This window comes from Bos indicus, chromosome 13, assembly GCF_029378745.1.
Source record: "Bos indicus isolate NIAB-ARS_2022 breed Sahiwal x Tharparkar chromosome 13, NIAB-ARS_B.indTharparkar_mat_pri_1.0, whole genome shotgun sequence".
Classification (NCBI taxonomy): Eukaryota; Metazoa; Chordata; class Mammalia; order Artiodactyla; family Bovidae; genus Bos; species Bos indicus.
In genome coordinates this window covers 68,373,480-68,389,028 of record NC_091772.1, presented here as the reverse complement: position 1 = coordinate 68,389,028, position 15,549 = coordinate 68,373,480, and the positions used below count along the sequence as shown (strand labels likewise).

Here is a 15,549-nt window from a genome sequence, read left to right as displayed (position 1 = left end):
AGTTGCCAAAGGTGGTTGCTGTATCTCCCAGCCAACCTTCCTCCATGTGAGTATGTGTGTGTGGATGTGTGATGCTCTTTTTCTTTTGGTTGAGTCCCCCTGGAAATACATCGCAAGAGATGTGAAATCGAGGCATAAATGACTCTATTAGGCAAACAACAAGCTGATGTCCATGGGGCACTCCTGACCAGTTTGCAAAGGGAAAGGAAATATTCTTTGCTGAAATGCCCACTATGAAGTAGGCAGTCTCCTCAGTGTTTATCAGACAGATTTAATATCTATTTACTCTTTTCTCCATCATGTAGACAAACTCGGTTACATTTTCCCATCATCAATTTGGCAAAAGCAGCACTTGCGCCCATTTTCAGAGTTACTCACATTTATTCTCACCGCATCGATGCGTCTCTTCCCAGGTGGAAGGTGGGTTCCCTGAAGGGAGAGTCCTCTTTGGCTTTGTTTACTGCTGAATCAATAGGACCGAGCTGCTGGACTTGGTTCGTAATGAACCCTCTACCTGTAATTCAAGAAGAAATTATTAGTGTCCCCAGTGCTAAAGAGGGCAGCCACAGAAAGGAAAAGGAACCCCTGATTGTCTGACCCAAGTTAAGAAAGGAAGGATGAGTGTAGAGTAGTCATTTTCAAAGAGGTGTCCCGAGACTAGCAGACTTGCAATCACCTGGAGATTTAGTAGAAATGCATATTTTTCGTCCATCACAAACCCAATGAATTTAAAACCTGCTGATGGGGTCCAACAACCTGAGGGCTAAGAAACCTCCTAAGTGATTCTGATTCACACTTAACGTTTGAGAACCATGGAGAGATAAAGAATATATATACAAGGAGGCACGTCCACATGCTGGGAGTGAAGGAGGCAGCTCTTAAATTTACTCCAGTAGTTTTGAGTCAAGAGAATGCAAAATGTGTTGCAGAGACAAATGAAGTTCCAGAATACTCAAGTGGGAGACAAAAATAGTAGCTTTGAGCAAAATCTCCCATCTGGCAGCCAGAGAAGAACAACTACTAAGTGTCATAAACACGACGACTCTGTCAAAAGTACATAACATATGCGGTCATTCAGGCATATGGGTCAGTTTGTGTGGGGGGATGATTAAAAATACTTTCATTCATTGGTACAAAACATGAAAACCTATCACCTACATGCTAAGCCGCTTCAGTTGTGTTCAACTCCTTGCAACCCTATGGACTACAGTCCGCCAGGCTCCCCTGTCCATGGGATTCTCCAGGCAAGGATACTTGAGTGGATTGCCATGCCCTCCTCCAAGGGATCTTTCCCATCCAGGGATCAAACTCACATCTCTTGCATCTCCTGCATTGGCAGATGGATGCTTTTCCACTGCACTGTCTTGGAAGCTGCTTATCACCTACAACCCCAAGTAAACAGCACCCCCTTTTCTCTTCCTTTTATACACAAACTCTCTCCAAAAAATCTCAAATGCCTGCAGTGGTTCATGGGAAAGACATAATTTCAAAGTCCAGGAATTTGGTGAGATTGGAATTATACACTCATAAAGACAACTATTTGTTCATATGTATATACTTTTTCTCTTCCAGAGGTCATAGAGATCCAGGAGTAGGAGCGGGGAGAGAAAATGGCAGGTCTGATTCTGAGCTGGAGATGAGGGACCAGTAGATAGAACAAGAGGCTGATGGGAAGGAGGCGGGTGATGGGTTGAAATGACTGGTTATAGACCCAGGTTGAGAGGCATTTCTTTCTTTATTTACTTTTTTCAAAAAGATTTTTTTTTGGCTGTGCTACAAGGCATGCAGGATCTTAATCCCTCAACCAGAGTTTGAATTTGAGCCCTCTACAGTGGAAACAGGGAGTGTAATCCCTGGACCACCACTAGAACCATTTAAACCAAAGGAGACAGATGTCCTGAGACACTGGAGAAGATCTCTGTATCAGCATTCTCCCATGTGTGGATTGTGTGTGTTATCTGAGGCGAGGTAGAGATGATAGAGAGGGTGGAGGTCACAGCCAGCCACACTGAGTGCATGCTCCAAGACGTCCTTCCGTACATGATCAAGAACCATTTACAGTGGGTCTCTTTGGTGACAACCCCTGCATCCAGTACTGGATATGTGACAGAGACACGAGTACTGCTAGGATCCTACCAACAGCATGGCTTGTCTAGCTCTCTTACCAAGATAGGCCTAACTTGAAGAGAACTACCTCTTCCACCCAGAAGGAAAGTTAGAATGCCTTCTGACACTCCATGTCCATGAAGGATGCTGAGAAACACCCCTTGCCTGGTCTGGATGGCTGAGCTGCACATTTTCTGGGCAGTAGAGCAGAATGATGATGAATCTGCCCTGGAGACAGAGAGCTGGGTTTGAGTCCTGGTCCACCTCTTCTTAGCTACATGACCTTGGGCTCCGTGGCTCTCAGCTCCTCCTCTTCATCAGCAAAATGGGGGTTTTGATGACTGTTAAATAGAGCAAAGTAAAGTACTGAGCCAACTCATTGGGAAAGACCCTGATTCTGGGAAAGACTGAGGGCAGGAAGGGAAGGGGGCGAGAGGATGAGATGGTTGGATAGAATCACCAAATCAATGGACATAAGTTTGAGCAAATTCCAAGAGCAAGTGAAGGATAGGGAAGCCTGGTGTGCTGCAGTCCATGGGGTTCCAAAGAGTTGGACACGACTTAGCAACTGAACAACAAATAACAAAGCATTTCATAAATGTTATCATTATTATCCTTAATGAGGACAAGACAGTCAAACTCAAAATCTCTCAGCTACAATTGTCTACATTCTATGTAACCCCCATCCCTCCCTCCAGGCCACCTCCTACCTCCTCACTTGCTCCCTACCCTTCTCCCCCTCCTAGTGAATGCACAAGACTAAAATTGCACCTCCACTCAGCAAGCACTTAGTAGCACTAAGTTACTGCTTTCGCTCCATTCGGACTTCGTGGTCCACATTTGGGCTTCCTGCTTCATGACAAACTTAGCTATCCCATAAGAAACCTTCCGCAGGAACTGGCCTGGGCCTGAATTCCCTATACCCCCTATATTCGAAAGCAAAGCTTCCAGATCTTCCCAGGACTCTCGCGGCACTACCATTGGGCCCAGGGCTTCCATCTCATCCATTAATGAAGATGATTGTCTTGGGAATGAATAGGGGCTTTGTAGGAAAGCTGGGATGCTCAGAGGGAAGCTGGGGGAAGCAACTCCAGGCAGAGGGAACAGGGTACAAGGCGCCAACACATAGAGATGTCCTTAATAGCTGGAAAAGAGGACTTCCGGAATGCTGGAACACTGGGATGAAACCAAAATGCGGGGGACCTGACCAAGCTACAGAGAGGACAGACAGTGGGCAACAAGGAGACAGTAAATGGTCAATGTACGCAGGATGGAATTTTCTTGTAATTAACACCCTCCCTGCCCTTGGGTGTCATCAGCAAATCAAGAAGCTATATTGGATTTAAGTATATATTTTCTTCATTGTTTCTCTCTGACATCTTTCTACCTTTCTAATCTGCTGAGAAGTCACAGCCCACTTGCCCTAAGGTGGATTGCTTTCCAAGGAGACTGTACTGGGGTAAGCCCACCATGCCCCTCCAGGGTTAGGGGCAGCTGCTTCTTAAGGCTCCACTCTGATCCTCTGGCTCCTGCATTTTCATGAAGGCATGTGTAGTCTGCCAACTTCATTGTCATTTATTCCTGGACAATTTGTTAACTTCAAGAATCCTTGAATGCCAACCTGGATGTCTTTATAATTGCTGTCTCTGTCAGAGCCTGTGTGAAAAATGTCACTGGGAGAATGAAATCAGAAAGCGAAGTTGCAGCTTGTTCCTCAGCAAGGTGACAACGACCGAAAGCATTACTTGCTTTCAGGACAGTTTTGAGAACATTTCCAGCTCCTGAAAGAAAAGACATTTGTGAAATTGGCAAAGCTAGGCTGCTGACATTGACAGCAAATTCATAATGCGCATGCTAATCTACTGGAGAGGAGCAGACACACGCCCCAGAGGAAGGCTCTAGAACCAGTTAGAAAAGGCTTTCATCAAAGGCAAGAAAGTTTAAAAACTTTTACAGACCAGAAAAACTAGCGCTGCCCACCCCTCCCCCATCTCTTGAATATTCAGGTAAAGGGAAAAGATCTCTTTCTGCATAACTATGTCTACTACCCAGTCCTACATTTGGGGGTGACTCCCTCTTTACCCCTGGGTCTGGAAGATCCCCTGGAGGAAGAAATGACTACCCACTCCAGTATTCTTGCCTGGGAAATCTCATGGACAGAGGAACCTGGTGGGCTACAGTCTATGGGGTTGTAAAGTGTTGAACAGAACTGAAGTGACCTAGCATGTATGCAAGCATGCCTTTTCTTTGAGCGTGGGGGTTAATTTTCTTATTTGTAGGAGAATTGAATGAAAGTATTCTCAATAAAAAGTCAGGTTTTCTGCAGAGACTGTCTACACTTACAGTTATATTCTCTTACAAGGATCATTTTAGGGCAAATGCTCAAAGCTGCTCAAATAACTTCAGAGGTGGAACTCTCACCATCTGCAACTGACTCATATGAAAAGACCCTGATGCTGGGAAAGATTGAAGGCAGGAGGAGAAGGGGACAACAGAGGATGAGATAATTGAATGGCATTACCGACTCAATGAGTTTGAGTAATGAGTTTGAGTAATCTCCGGGAGTTGGTGATGGATAGGGAGGCCTGGCATGGTACAGTCCATGGGGTCGCAAAGAATCAGACACGACTGAGCAACTGAACTGAACTGAACTGAACTGAACCCCCTGTCTGTTTTTGCAGATAAAGTTTTATGGAAACAGCCACACCCATTGTCTATGGTCTGTGGCTTCTTTCCTGCTATAAGAGCTGTTTGGGTAGTTGCCACAGAGACTGAGGAGCCCACAAAGCTGGGTATCTTTATCTAGTCCTTTCCAGAAAAACTTGGCCAATCCAGGTGCTAAAACAGCCTCTTAACCTTTTCGTTTTGTTTTGGGCCATCCTGTACTACATGGGGGACCTTAGTTCCCAGATCAAGGATGGAACCCTGTGCTTCCTGAAGTGGAAGCACAGATTTTTAACCACTGAACCACCAGGGAGTTCCACTTCTTAACTCCTGACCACTCTAAATATTACACAATGCTTCCTTCACTAAAAAGCGGTTTCTTTGGTCAGAAAATCAGATCTAGTGAGTGCAAGAAATGCTATAGCAATCCCACTTCTGGGCTTACATCCCTAATCTCAAAGACATATCTTCAGTCTCTTGTTGAATGCAGCATTATTCACAATAATCAAGAGATGGAGACAATCCAAATGTCCATTGGTGGATAAATAAAGAAAATGTTATCACTACAAGCACTGGACTGTTAGCCCTAAAAAAGAAGGGAACCCTGCCATTTGCAACAATGTGGATGAGCACATTATGCTAAGTGAAATAAACCGGACACGGAAACACAAAACTGTATGGCCTCATTGGTATCTAGAATCTAAGATAGTCCAACTCAGAAGTGGATGGTAGATTGGTAGTGGTCAGGGGTTGTGGGGAGAGGGAAATGAAGAAGTGACAGTCAAGGATGCAAAGTTGCTGTTATGCAAGATCAGTAGGTTCTGAAGATCTACTGCAGAGCAGAGTTCCTGCTGCTGCTGCTGCTGCTGCTAAGTCACTTCAGTCGTGTCCAATATAAGTTTTTCCTTATATTCCTCAGAGATCTGTGGACCTGGGGATTCTGCCCTTTGGACTCAGCTTTGACCCCTAGGGTCCCAGAGTTCAGTTCCTCTTCCACAGGCAGTTCTCTGAAGAATTAGCTGAGAAATGTTCCTGGGAGAAGCATCTCCAATTCCTCCAAGATTCTCTCATGGGTTATAGTTTAGCACTTCCCCTCCCCGCTAACCCACCTCTGGGCATCCATTGTTCCTTGTGCCATCTGTTCTGTGAATCCTAACCCTGAGCATGAGGACCCAGATATCCTGGGACTTTTAGACATTCTAAGATTGAGTCTGGGCAGGGGCCACTTCCTACCACTGACATGTTCTGTGTGTGCTTCTGATATTAAGCCACATCCTCCCAGCCTGTTAGAGTGTAGTTGGGTTCCAGGTCAAGCATGGACGTTTGCATGTAAAATGCCAAATGTCATCATTTATTTCAATATTTCCAGCTAGATTTGGATCTAGGCATTGCACCTTCTCTACCCAATCAGTCCTAGAATCATGCTTACATTCCGGCTTAATAATGTCTCAATAATTTCCCCTTCCACAAATGCTCTTCATCCTGAACTATTAAAGAGTTGTCTGAGCAAACTATGTTCCCTCTTACTGCCATGTCCTTGTCCCTGCTGTACCCTGTCAACCTGCTGTGTGCTATCACGATTGCCCCTCCCTTTCTATCTGACTAATTTCTCTTAATCGTCCCTCAGATATCACATCCTCCAGGAAACCTTCCCCAATCCCAGCATTTGGAGTTCACCTCTGGACAATGTTCATTGTATCGAGAGCTTATGTACAATACATTAGGTACCGTACAATTGTACAATACAATTGTTCATTGTATTGAGAGCTTATCAATGGCAGGAATCGTGTCCTATTCATCACTGCATCACCGTTGTCCAGCACAGGGTTTGCGCACCACAGGCACGAAGTACATTTTGTAAATGAACAAATAAATGAATGAAAGAGTAATTCAAACTGAGAGAGCCTCGAAGGCCGTTCTGAGGAATCCAGAAATGGGGAGTGGGAACAATGTTTAGCTGGGTCATGGCCCATCACATGCCGTGATCAGCTGAATCTTAGAGAGAGAGGTAAAGTCACTGTGAAAGTGAAAGTATTGGTCACTCAGTTGTGTTCTACTCTTTGCAAACCCATGGACTGTAGCCCACCAGGTTCCTCTGTCTATGACATTCTCCAGGCAGGAATACTGGAGTGGGTTGTCATTCCCTTCTCCAGTGGATCTTCCTGACCCAGGATTAAACCCGGGTCTCTCTTGCAAGCGGAGTCTTTACCATCTAGTCGAGGCTGAATATATTGAAGGGGCAAAAATGAGAGGTAGTTAACTCAGGAGTAGGATGACAGAATCCAAAGGGCACCAGTGGAGATGGAGAGGGGGAAGTAGAATCAGAATGACCACCTGAGGCAGAACTGGTAGGACTTGGTGATGAATTGAATGGAGATAATGGTGACAAATTACTCCTGAATGACTAGACTCTGTTCAGAGTTGAGTTCTGTGCTGCCCAAGTGCCTGAAAGCTCTTTGCTGCCTCTATCCATTCTGCAAACAGGTAACTTATTCCCAAATCTGGCTGACAATTCAGAATCACCTCAGGTGCTTTTAAATTAATACAGATGCTGAGGCCCCAGGTAAGACCCACTGAATCAGAGCTGTTTATAAAGCTCCTAGGTGATTTACATGTCTTGCCAGGTTTGCAAACTCCCGGCTTAAGTGTCTAGTTCGTCAAAAATGTCCTTCCCTGCCTTCTTCTAAGCTTAGGCTGTTGTCTTCTCTAAGTCAGGATGGATGTGACCTCCCTTTATATTAATCCTCTCTCAAATTTTATTTTTTTATCTTGACTGGTTTACAAGATGTATTGATGTCTCTTTCAGGATGTTTATTTTCTCTGCACACATCTCCTCACTTCTGGCATTTACTAAAATTAATGTGTGTTAAGCCGCTTCAGTTGTGTTCAACTCTCTGCGATCCTATGAACTATAGTCCACTAGGCTCTTCTGTCCATGGGAATCTCCAGGCAGGAATACTGGAGCGGGTAGCCATGCCCTCGTCTAGGGGATCTTCCTGACCCAGGGATCGAACCCCACATCTCTTATGTCTCCTGCATTGGCAGGCGGGTTCTTTACTAGCGCCACCTGGGAAGCCCAGTAGAGTAATAATGAACATGTTTCCCTTAACCTGTCTAAACTCAGTATTCTCACCTGTAAAATGGAGATAACACCACCTCCTCTTTGCCGCTATTGTAAGATATATCGAATACGCAAGTATACAGTACACGTATGAAACAGACTGGCTGCTGAATAAACATTTGGTCTTCCCATTTCAGCTAACTGCAAGGACTTTTAAGAGAAGAAGCATGTCTTAGGTAAACGTCTTTTATATCCCAAAGGAGTCTAGACCAATGACTTGTGCATACACAGGGGATATTAAGCTAATGAAGAATCAATCAACCAACTGATAAATCAATGGATGAAGAATAAATTAACAAATGAAAATATTGGTCTCTAATAACCATTGGTTGTCTATAAATGACCATCTCTGGTTGTCTCTAGGCTCATGGCCTCCAAAGCCAGCTGTACATTATAATTTTCAAGGGCCCTAAAAGTATATAGATCTCAGTTCTAATCCATGGGGCGATTCCCCCAAATCACCATCACCACCAAACAGTTCTCTGGACACCAACTGGATGCCCTACAATTCAACCCAATTCTGACACTATCTACCTGGAAATAGCATCAAAACCCCCAGGTTATGGGTTCAGTCCCACAAGACAGCCCTACTCAATCCACCCACTTAAGATACCAGTTGAAAGCCCAGGTTTGTGAATCAAACCATCTGGTAAGTGGAGGCCCGAGAATCTGAATTGTAAAATATCCTGTCTTGGATTCTGATGCACGACTGATCTGGGGAAACCAGATGGGTTTCCCTGTCACCTGTGTTTCTGACCAACTGGTTATACATCAGAGATTTCCATGACCCCCTCCTTCCTTGGGTTCCATTAATTTACCAGAGCAGCTCACAAAAGTCAGGAAAGATTTTACTCTCTTGATCACTGTTTTTTTAAAAAAGGATATAACTCAGGAACAGCCACATGGAAAAAGGGCATAAGCCAAGATGTGGGGAAAGCATGAAGGCCTTCCATGCCTTCTGTAGATGCATCAGTCCTCCAGCACCGCCCTGTATTCACCAGTCCAAAAGCTCTCTCAAGTCCATCCTTTTGGGCTTTTCAGAGGCTTCATTACATCAGCATGTTTGACTTCACTGGCCTTTGGTTATTGATTCAGTCTCCAATCTCTCTCCCCTCCCTACAGGTGGGGGTGGGGCTGAAAGCTCTGACCCTTCAATCACAAGATTGGTGTCCTAGCATCCAGCCCCCATCCTTAGGTGGGGTCCAAAAGGCACTTCATACCTGTAACAAGAGACATCTTTGTGGTTCTCATCAGTAAGGAAATTCCAAGAATTTTAGGAGCTATATGCCAGAAACAAGGACCCTAAATTTCTTATTATAAATCATAATATCACAGAATCCTTCAAAAATTCAGATGCCTAAATTCTGTCCCAGGTTTGTGAATCAAACCATCTGGTAAGTGGAGGCCTGAGAATCTGAATTGTAAAATATCCCCTCTTGGATTCTGATGCACAACCCATCTGGGGAAACCACTGCTCTAGAGAACCAGTAAGAGGCCATATTGCTTTGTTTAATGTAAGCAGATATGTTTTCTTGTTCTACAGTAGTTATTGAAAGTTTCATTTCAATTGATTGTTCAAAACATGTCCATTAAGGTCCAACATCTGTTTAATAGATATATCCCATTACACTCTTGTACTTAGGGCCGCAGTCAAGACCTGACATAATCGGAGACATGGTTTAAACAAACTGATTACATAAGGGAACCCAGGGGTTGTGCTGAGCAGGGGTCATTGAACATGACATATGCCTTTAATCAAAACCAGGCACCGGGGGAAAATAAGATATCCCAAGCTGGAGTTACGCAGCACGGGGATTCTACAGCAGGTATTCCTAGGGCCAGCCTCGTGGGCGGACTCTGTGAACAACATTGCTGCCACCACCACCTCCCACTGCCTCAACATTTGACATTTCCGAAACCAGGCTGGACAAAGATTGACTGACAGACGGCAGAAAAAGGGAGCGATCTGGCAAATAAAGAGACTCTCACACCTTTTTGCCGGGGTGTTCTGAAGCATAGTATTGCGGAAAAGAAATCTCTGGGGTGGCTGAATGATCAGTTCTGGCCCTTCATGAAGTGGTAGTCACAAAGGTATTTGCTTCCATTTTTCCCCACCTCACTCTCACAGCCTTGGGATTTGTACTTTCCAGTAAGACATTAGCATTTTGTCTCAGATTCTGTTCTAGGGCATCCAGGCTAAGACATTAATTGCTAGGCACTTTTCTGTGTACTTTATATACACTACACTTTCTTTAAGTCCATAACCATCCATCTAACATGAGTATCAATATGCCTTTTTATAGAAAAGAAAACTAAGGATAACACAGTTAACTTACCCAAGGCAATTCACCCAATATGTGGCAGGGACAAAATTAAAACATACACTCTTGCACTTCACTGCTTATGTTCCCAAAAAGTATACATGATTCCATACTCCAACTGGTGATGGGGCTTTCTGCAATCAGTTAAATATGGCGAAGCTTGTTGGTAAGCTTCTCCCAGCATGCTTCCATAAACTACAGCAAAACGACTTGGATCAGCCTCATTAGGTTGGACTATACAGGAGATATTTTCTGTTCCATACACTGTGAACATTTTAACCAGGACTGCCCTTACCAGGTAGGCTTCCTCAATGGCTTGGCAGGTGAAGAATCCACCTGCCATGCAGGAAATGCAGGAGACAGGGGTTTGATTCCTGGGTTGGGAAAATCTCCTGGAGGATGAAAGGCCAACCCGCTCCAGCATTCTTGCCTGAAATATCCCATGGACAGAGGAGCCTGGTGGGCTACAGTCGCAGAGTCAGACATCACTCAATACACAGAGCACACGCACCCTTGCCAGGTGGATTCAGTTACAGAAGGCACATATTCACTTACATGTCTGCCTGCCCTATACCTAAGCTAAGAGTTTCTGATGGGAAAAAAATGTTATATTTATCTTTGTCTCCATGGAGTCCATCACTGTGTGTGTATTAGTCGTTCAGTCATGCCCGACTCTTTGCAACCCAATGGACTGCAGCCTGCCAGCCTCCTCTGTCCATGGAATTCTCCAGGCAAAAATATTGGAGTGGGTTGGGGTTTCCATTCCCTTCTACAGGGGGGTCTTCCTGACCGAGGGATCGAACCCACACGTCTTATGTCTTCTGCATTGGCCACTACTTAGTCGCTCAGTCATGTTTGACTCTTTGTGATCCCATAGACTGTAGCTTGCCAGGCCCCTCTGTCCATAGGATTCTCCAGGCAAGAATACTGGAGTGGGTTTCTGAGGCTCGATCCCGCCTTTGCGGGTTTCAATTCCCTTCTCAAGGGGATCTTCCTGACCCAGGGATCAAACCCAGGTCTCCTGCATTGTAGGCAGATTCTTTATTGTCTGAGCCACCAGGGAAGCCCTGGAAGGTGGATTCTTTACCACTAGCACCATCTGGGAAACAAATGCTTAAGTAATAAACTGAACAACGAATTAATATAATATTTTAGAAAAGGTACTTTCACTTTGTTTATGCCTATAACATAATAATTATTTGAAAATGAGTTAACCACAGAATGAGCTTAAAAAGAAACTACATAGAGTTTAACTTAACCACACCTTAAAAAGTTGACCTGAACCTACAGTCCTTCCTTAACTAGCAAGAGCCACATTCCCCAGCCAATTGTGTCACGGCTGCACATGACATCCTGGTTTGCTGGGCCTCTTCTTAGATCCTCTTCCAGAATTGTTGATGTCACTTATCAAGATCTTTACCAAAACTCTACCAGGTTCAGAGTCAGTTTCAAATGTCTGTGATGTTTTGCAGAGTAAATGACTTTGAAACAGACCAAAACCTCAAGTGTTCATACACAACTCAAACATCCCTTAGTGTAAAAGCGTTTCCTGTAGGTTGACATTCAAAGTGATGTTTGGCTACAGCCAATCTAGGTTTCACTCCCACCATGTGCTGCCTTTCCGTTCCTCGTTGGTCCTCAGGTTAGTCCTTCCAGAATGAACTCTCCCTTGACTGATCTTCTGGTCCCATGCTCTCCTACTGCTTGCTGGTGAATACCTACCTTCTGTAAGGCGTTTTCTCTCCACTTTCTACTCTCATCAGATGCTATGGTTCTTATCTAGAATGAGCCATTTCTTTTTGAACACCCCCTGCCCACCATAAATTCTTCTAAAAGATGAACAATTTGACCTTGATTTCCTCTTGCAATGTGTTATATTCACCAGACTGGAAACCACATTTCTAACTCACCTGCAAGAGAAAGAACCCTTGTGTAGGGGATATGGTTTCCCCAGGGCAGAGCCCTAAGCAGAGAAAGGAGTCCAACACAGAGGCTGTGACTCACACAGACACTTTGTAGCTGAGGAGTTGTGCCTTTTTTGGTTTGAAATATTTCCATCATATTCAATAAAATGGATGGCAGAAATTTTATTAAATTATCTCTTTACACACTAAGGCTTGGTGTCTGATTCAGTATTTTGGTTCTTGTTTTGTTTTGTTGGTTTTGGTTTTACTCTTCATTCAGTTACATATACTAAGTCAGCACGTACACCTGTTAATTGTTACTACACACTTGGAATGCTTCTGGGTTTTACAAGATTTGCACTGGAGGAAAATTAAGGAAAATTATGCAGTGATTCTTGACCCCTCCTTCCCATCCAGCCACACAGTAGAAGCACTGGGATCCCAGCCTCAAAGCTCCTTCTCTTCTCTTAAGTGACTCAGGCTTCCCCACGTTCAGTGGTAGGATTCTCTTCTCATTTATCTATGATACGATGACAGGCTGATTAATTTTTTAAGAAAACACCAGACAGTATAATGCAATAAAAGGTCTGGGAAAGGAGGGGAAGTCCTAGTACAAATGTTCATGTCCAGAGCTCCAGCTACCAATCAAGATTGTTGGAAGAGCTGTTTGAAGGAGGAAATGCAGTGAGTGTGATACTGCGAAAATCTGCAACTTCTCTGAAACTAACATTCACCACCTGTGAAATGGAAACAATACTAATAACAATAACACACTTTCTTTCTAGTGCTTCACAAGTCAGTTATAAGGGAAAAAAAATAAGATAACATGTGTCAAGTGCTTGATAAACTGCAAAAGTTCTAAGCAGATGTAAGTTATTACATCACACCCAGAGTTCAGAAAGACAATTAGGCACCCACATTATACCACGGATTCAACTGTGATTAATGCATTCACTTTGGGAACTCTAGGAATTAATAACCATTTGCCATACATTCATTATGATCACATTAATCATTATAATTGATTGGTTAATTAGCTAATTATGGTTATAATGTAGATGTCATATGCATTTCCATAGGAATTCTTTGGTAATTCAACATTAATTAATGCCTGACCTTATCTTGATGCTAAACAGATCATGGGAATGACCTTCTAGCATCTGATTTGGTCCAAAGGGGAATTCACAGAAGAATACAATGAAGCAGGCATCATGATTTTCTGAACATTCGGTTTTAGTTGAAGAATAAAAGGAATTTTTGAAAAAGTAAAAAGCTTAGAATCTTTTCTTTTTTTAACAGGTACTTTCAAATTTTCTCTTTGTACAAACCTCAAGCGGGAAATAGAGGTTTATTACTACTGTCCTAGTTCCTCAAAGCAAGATTTTTCTCAAAATGGGAAGGAGAGTATCTGAGAGAGAAAAGAGAAACAGTTACCAAAAGCTAACTACCTGTCCACTGCTTTGCTGGGAACCACAGAAACACGAGAGTCCCTATTCTCTGTCCCCAAGAATCTCGCCATTTTCTAGGAGTCTCGAATGTGTATAAGAAACATAGAAAAATATCAGGGATGTTTGGGGGGGAATTTTTTATTTTATTTTATTTTTATTTTTTATTTTATTATCTGTTTTGTTTTATATTATTTTATAAAATAATATAAAATATTTTATCTGTTTTATTTTATTATCTCATTTTATATTATTTTATTTTTTATTTTATTATATGTTATCACTTGTTGTGATAGTTTACAAATTTGGGAATAATGGTAAGGTGTTTAAGGGAAGTCAGAAATAATGTTTAAATGAAGCAGGGGAAATCAGTTATTTACCATGGTGAATTGGCAAAAATTACTATATTTTGAAAACCCTCAAAATTTGGAAGTCAGCTAAATCTAAATTAATTGAAAGCTGGCAAGTACAACAAACAAAGGAATTACACATACTTTCTGTGAATCCATTGACTGCTGTTGTATACTTCTGGGTGTGTATTGTCCTAAAAGTGAAATATCTTAAAAAAAAAAAAAAAAAGTAGAAACATTGATAATCAGGGTTTCCTGGATGATTAAATCACCTTGGTCACCAGTGAAATTTAAGTCATGTAACATTTGGAACACATTACAAAACCCATGAAATGTGATGTCTTACAAGATTAACATCTGAGATTCTAACTGCTGCTATCACAAAAGCACGTTTTTTAAAAATTATTTGAATGTATCCATTAGCACAAAATATTCATTTCTTCCTAAGACAGAAAGTTCAAATATAATTATGTTTAATGCATTAACAGAAGAATTTGGTGATTTTTACTGTGATTAAGGGATTTGAGCCAAAACTGCTTTTTTTTTTTCCCTAAAGGAAAGGTGAAATAAAGCTCTAGTAATACATTTGGAATAGTCCCAGTTAAATTAAGAACTTGTAAGTAGAGTCATTTAGGGTGATAAAAGGGCACACATAGAATTAATCAGCTGATGGAAGCCAACCATGTGTAAGTTACTCCCTTGAGAAGGGATTGGCACTGGCTCAGGTTCTTAGAAAAGTAGGTGCTAAGGCAGGATCCAAAATACAAGAGATGCATTGGAAGTAAAAGTAGAGTGAGTTAGAGAAAATAGAGTCTTCAGACCATGATTCAGATCTGATATCTGCAAAGGACTGTAGGAAGAAAGAAGGATTAAGCAGTAAAGACCTCAAGACTTCTGAGCAGTTTCAAGAAAATTCTCAAGTCAGTTAGGACTAGGATAAGAGCCCACCCCAATACCTCCTCCGTTGTGAAGCCAGTTTCTTGGTTGCTAAGCACCTATGAGTGGTACTGGCTGAAGATCTGTGGGAAGAAAAGGCAAACTCTGACTCAGAATAGGTGTCCATCTCTGCCAGGAGATGGCGGAGATCTGCTGACTCTTCTGGGAAGGAAGGAGCCACATGAAACCAATTTGCTAACAAATGACCATTTGGTCTCCTTAAGAAATAGCACTTCAGTGTTGATTGTTGTTGCTGGGAAAGTTGGACATATGGGGGCAGCCACAGCTAGACTGGCTGGGTCCATAGTAAACTCCCATCTGTCACCATGGTTACTCTGTCCACATGCTCAGCTCTGGGGTGGCCAGTAACGAAAGCTGTTTAATGTCACCAGGCTGAGTCATTTTGTCTACTTGGTTGTTCCAGGGCTTCTTGCACAGTTAATGCTTTTCTGTTTGGGACTGAGGTGTGACACAGAAATCCTTAGGCTTTCTGCCCACGCTCCCACGTCCATCCACATGCCTCTACCTAAGACTTCCTTGGCTTAGACTGTCTAGGCCATTTCATTCCAGGTCCCTGACCATATGGCCAAGCCATTCACCACTGCCTTGGAGTCTAGATACACTCTCCCCTCGGGCTACTTAGCGTTCCACACAAAGCTGATGACTGGGTGACTGGATTATAGGCTGAACTGTGTTCTTCCA

At 42.9% G+C, this 15,549-nt stretch overlaps 1 long non-coding RNA gene across 1 annotated transcript; it reads right to left on the bottom strand.

Moving 5' to 3' along the window:
- Positions 1–384: 384 nt before the first annotated feature.
- LOC139186406 (uncharacterized) lies at positions 385–15,096 on the bottom strand. The gene is made up of 3 exons (XR_011569950.1): positions 14,868–15,096; positions 3,728–3,887; positions 385–514 (listed from the first exon to the last, which is right to left on the bottom strand). It is a non-coding gene; the product is annotated as an uncharacterized lncRNA (long non-coding RNA).
- Between the last annotated feature and the right edge of the window lie 453 nt (positions 15,097–15,549).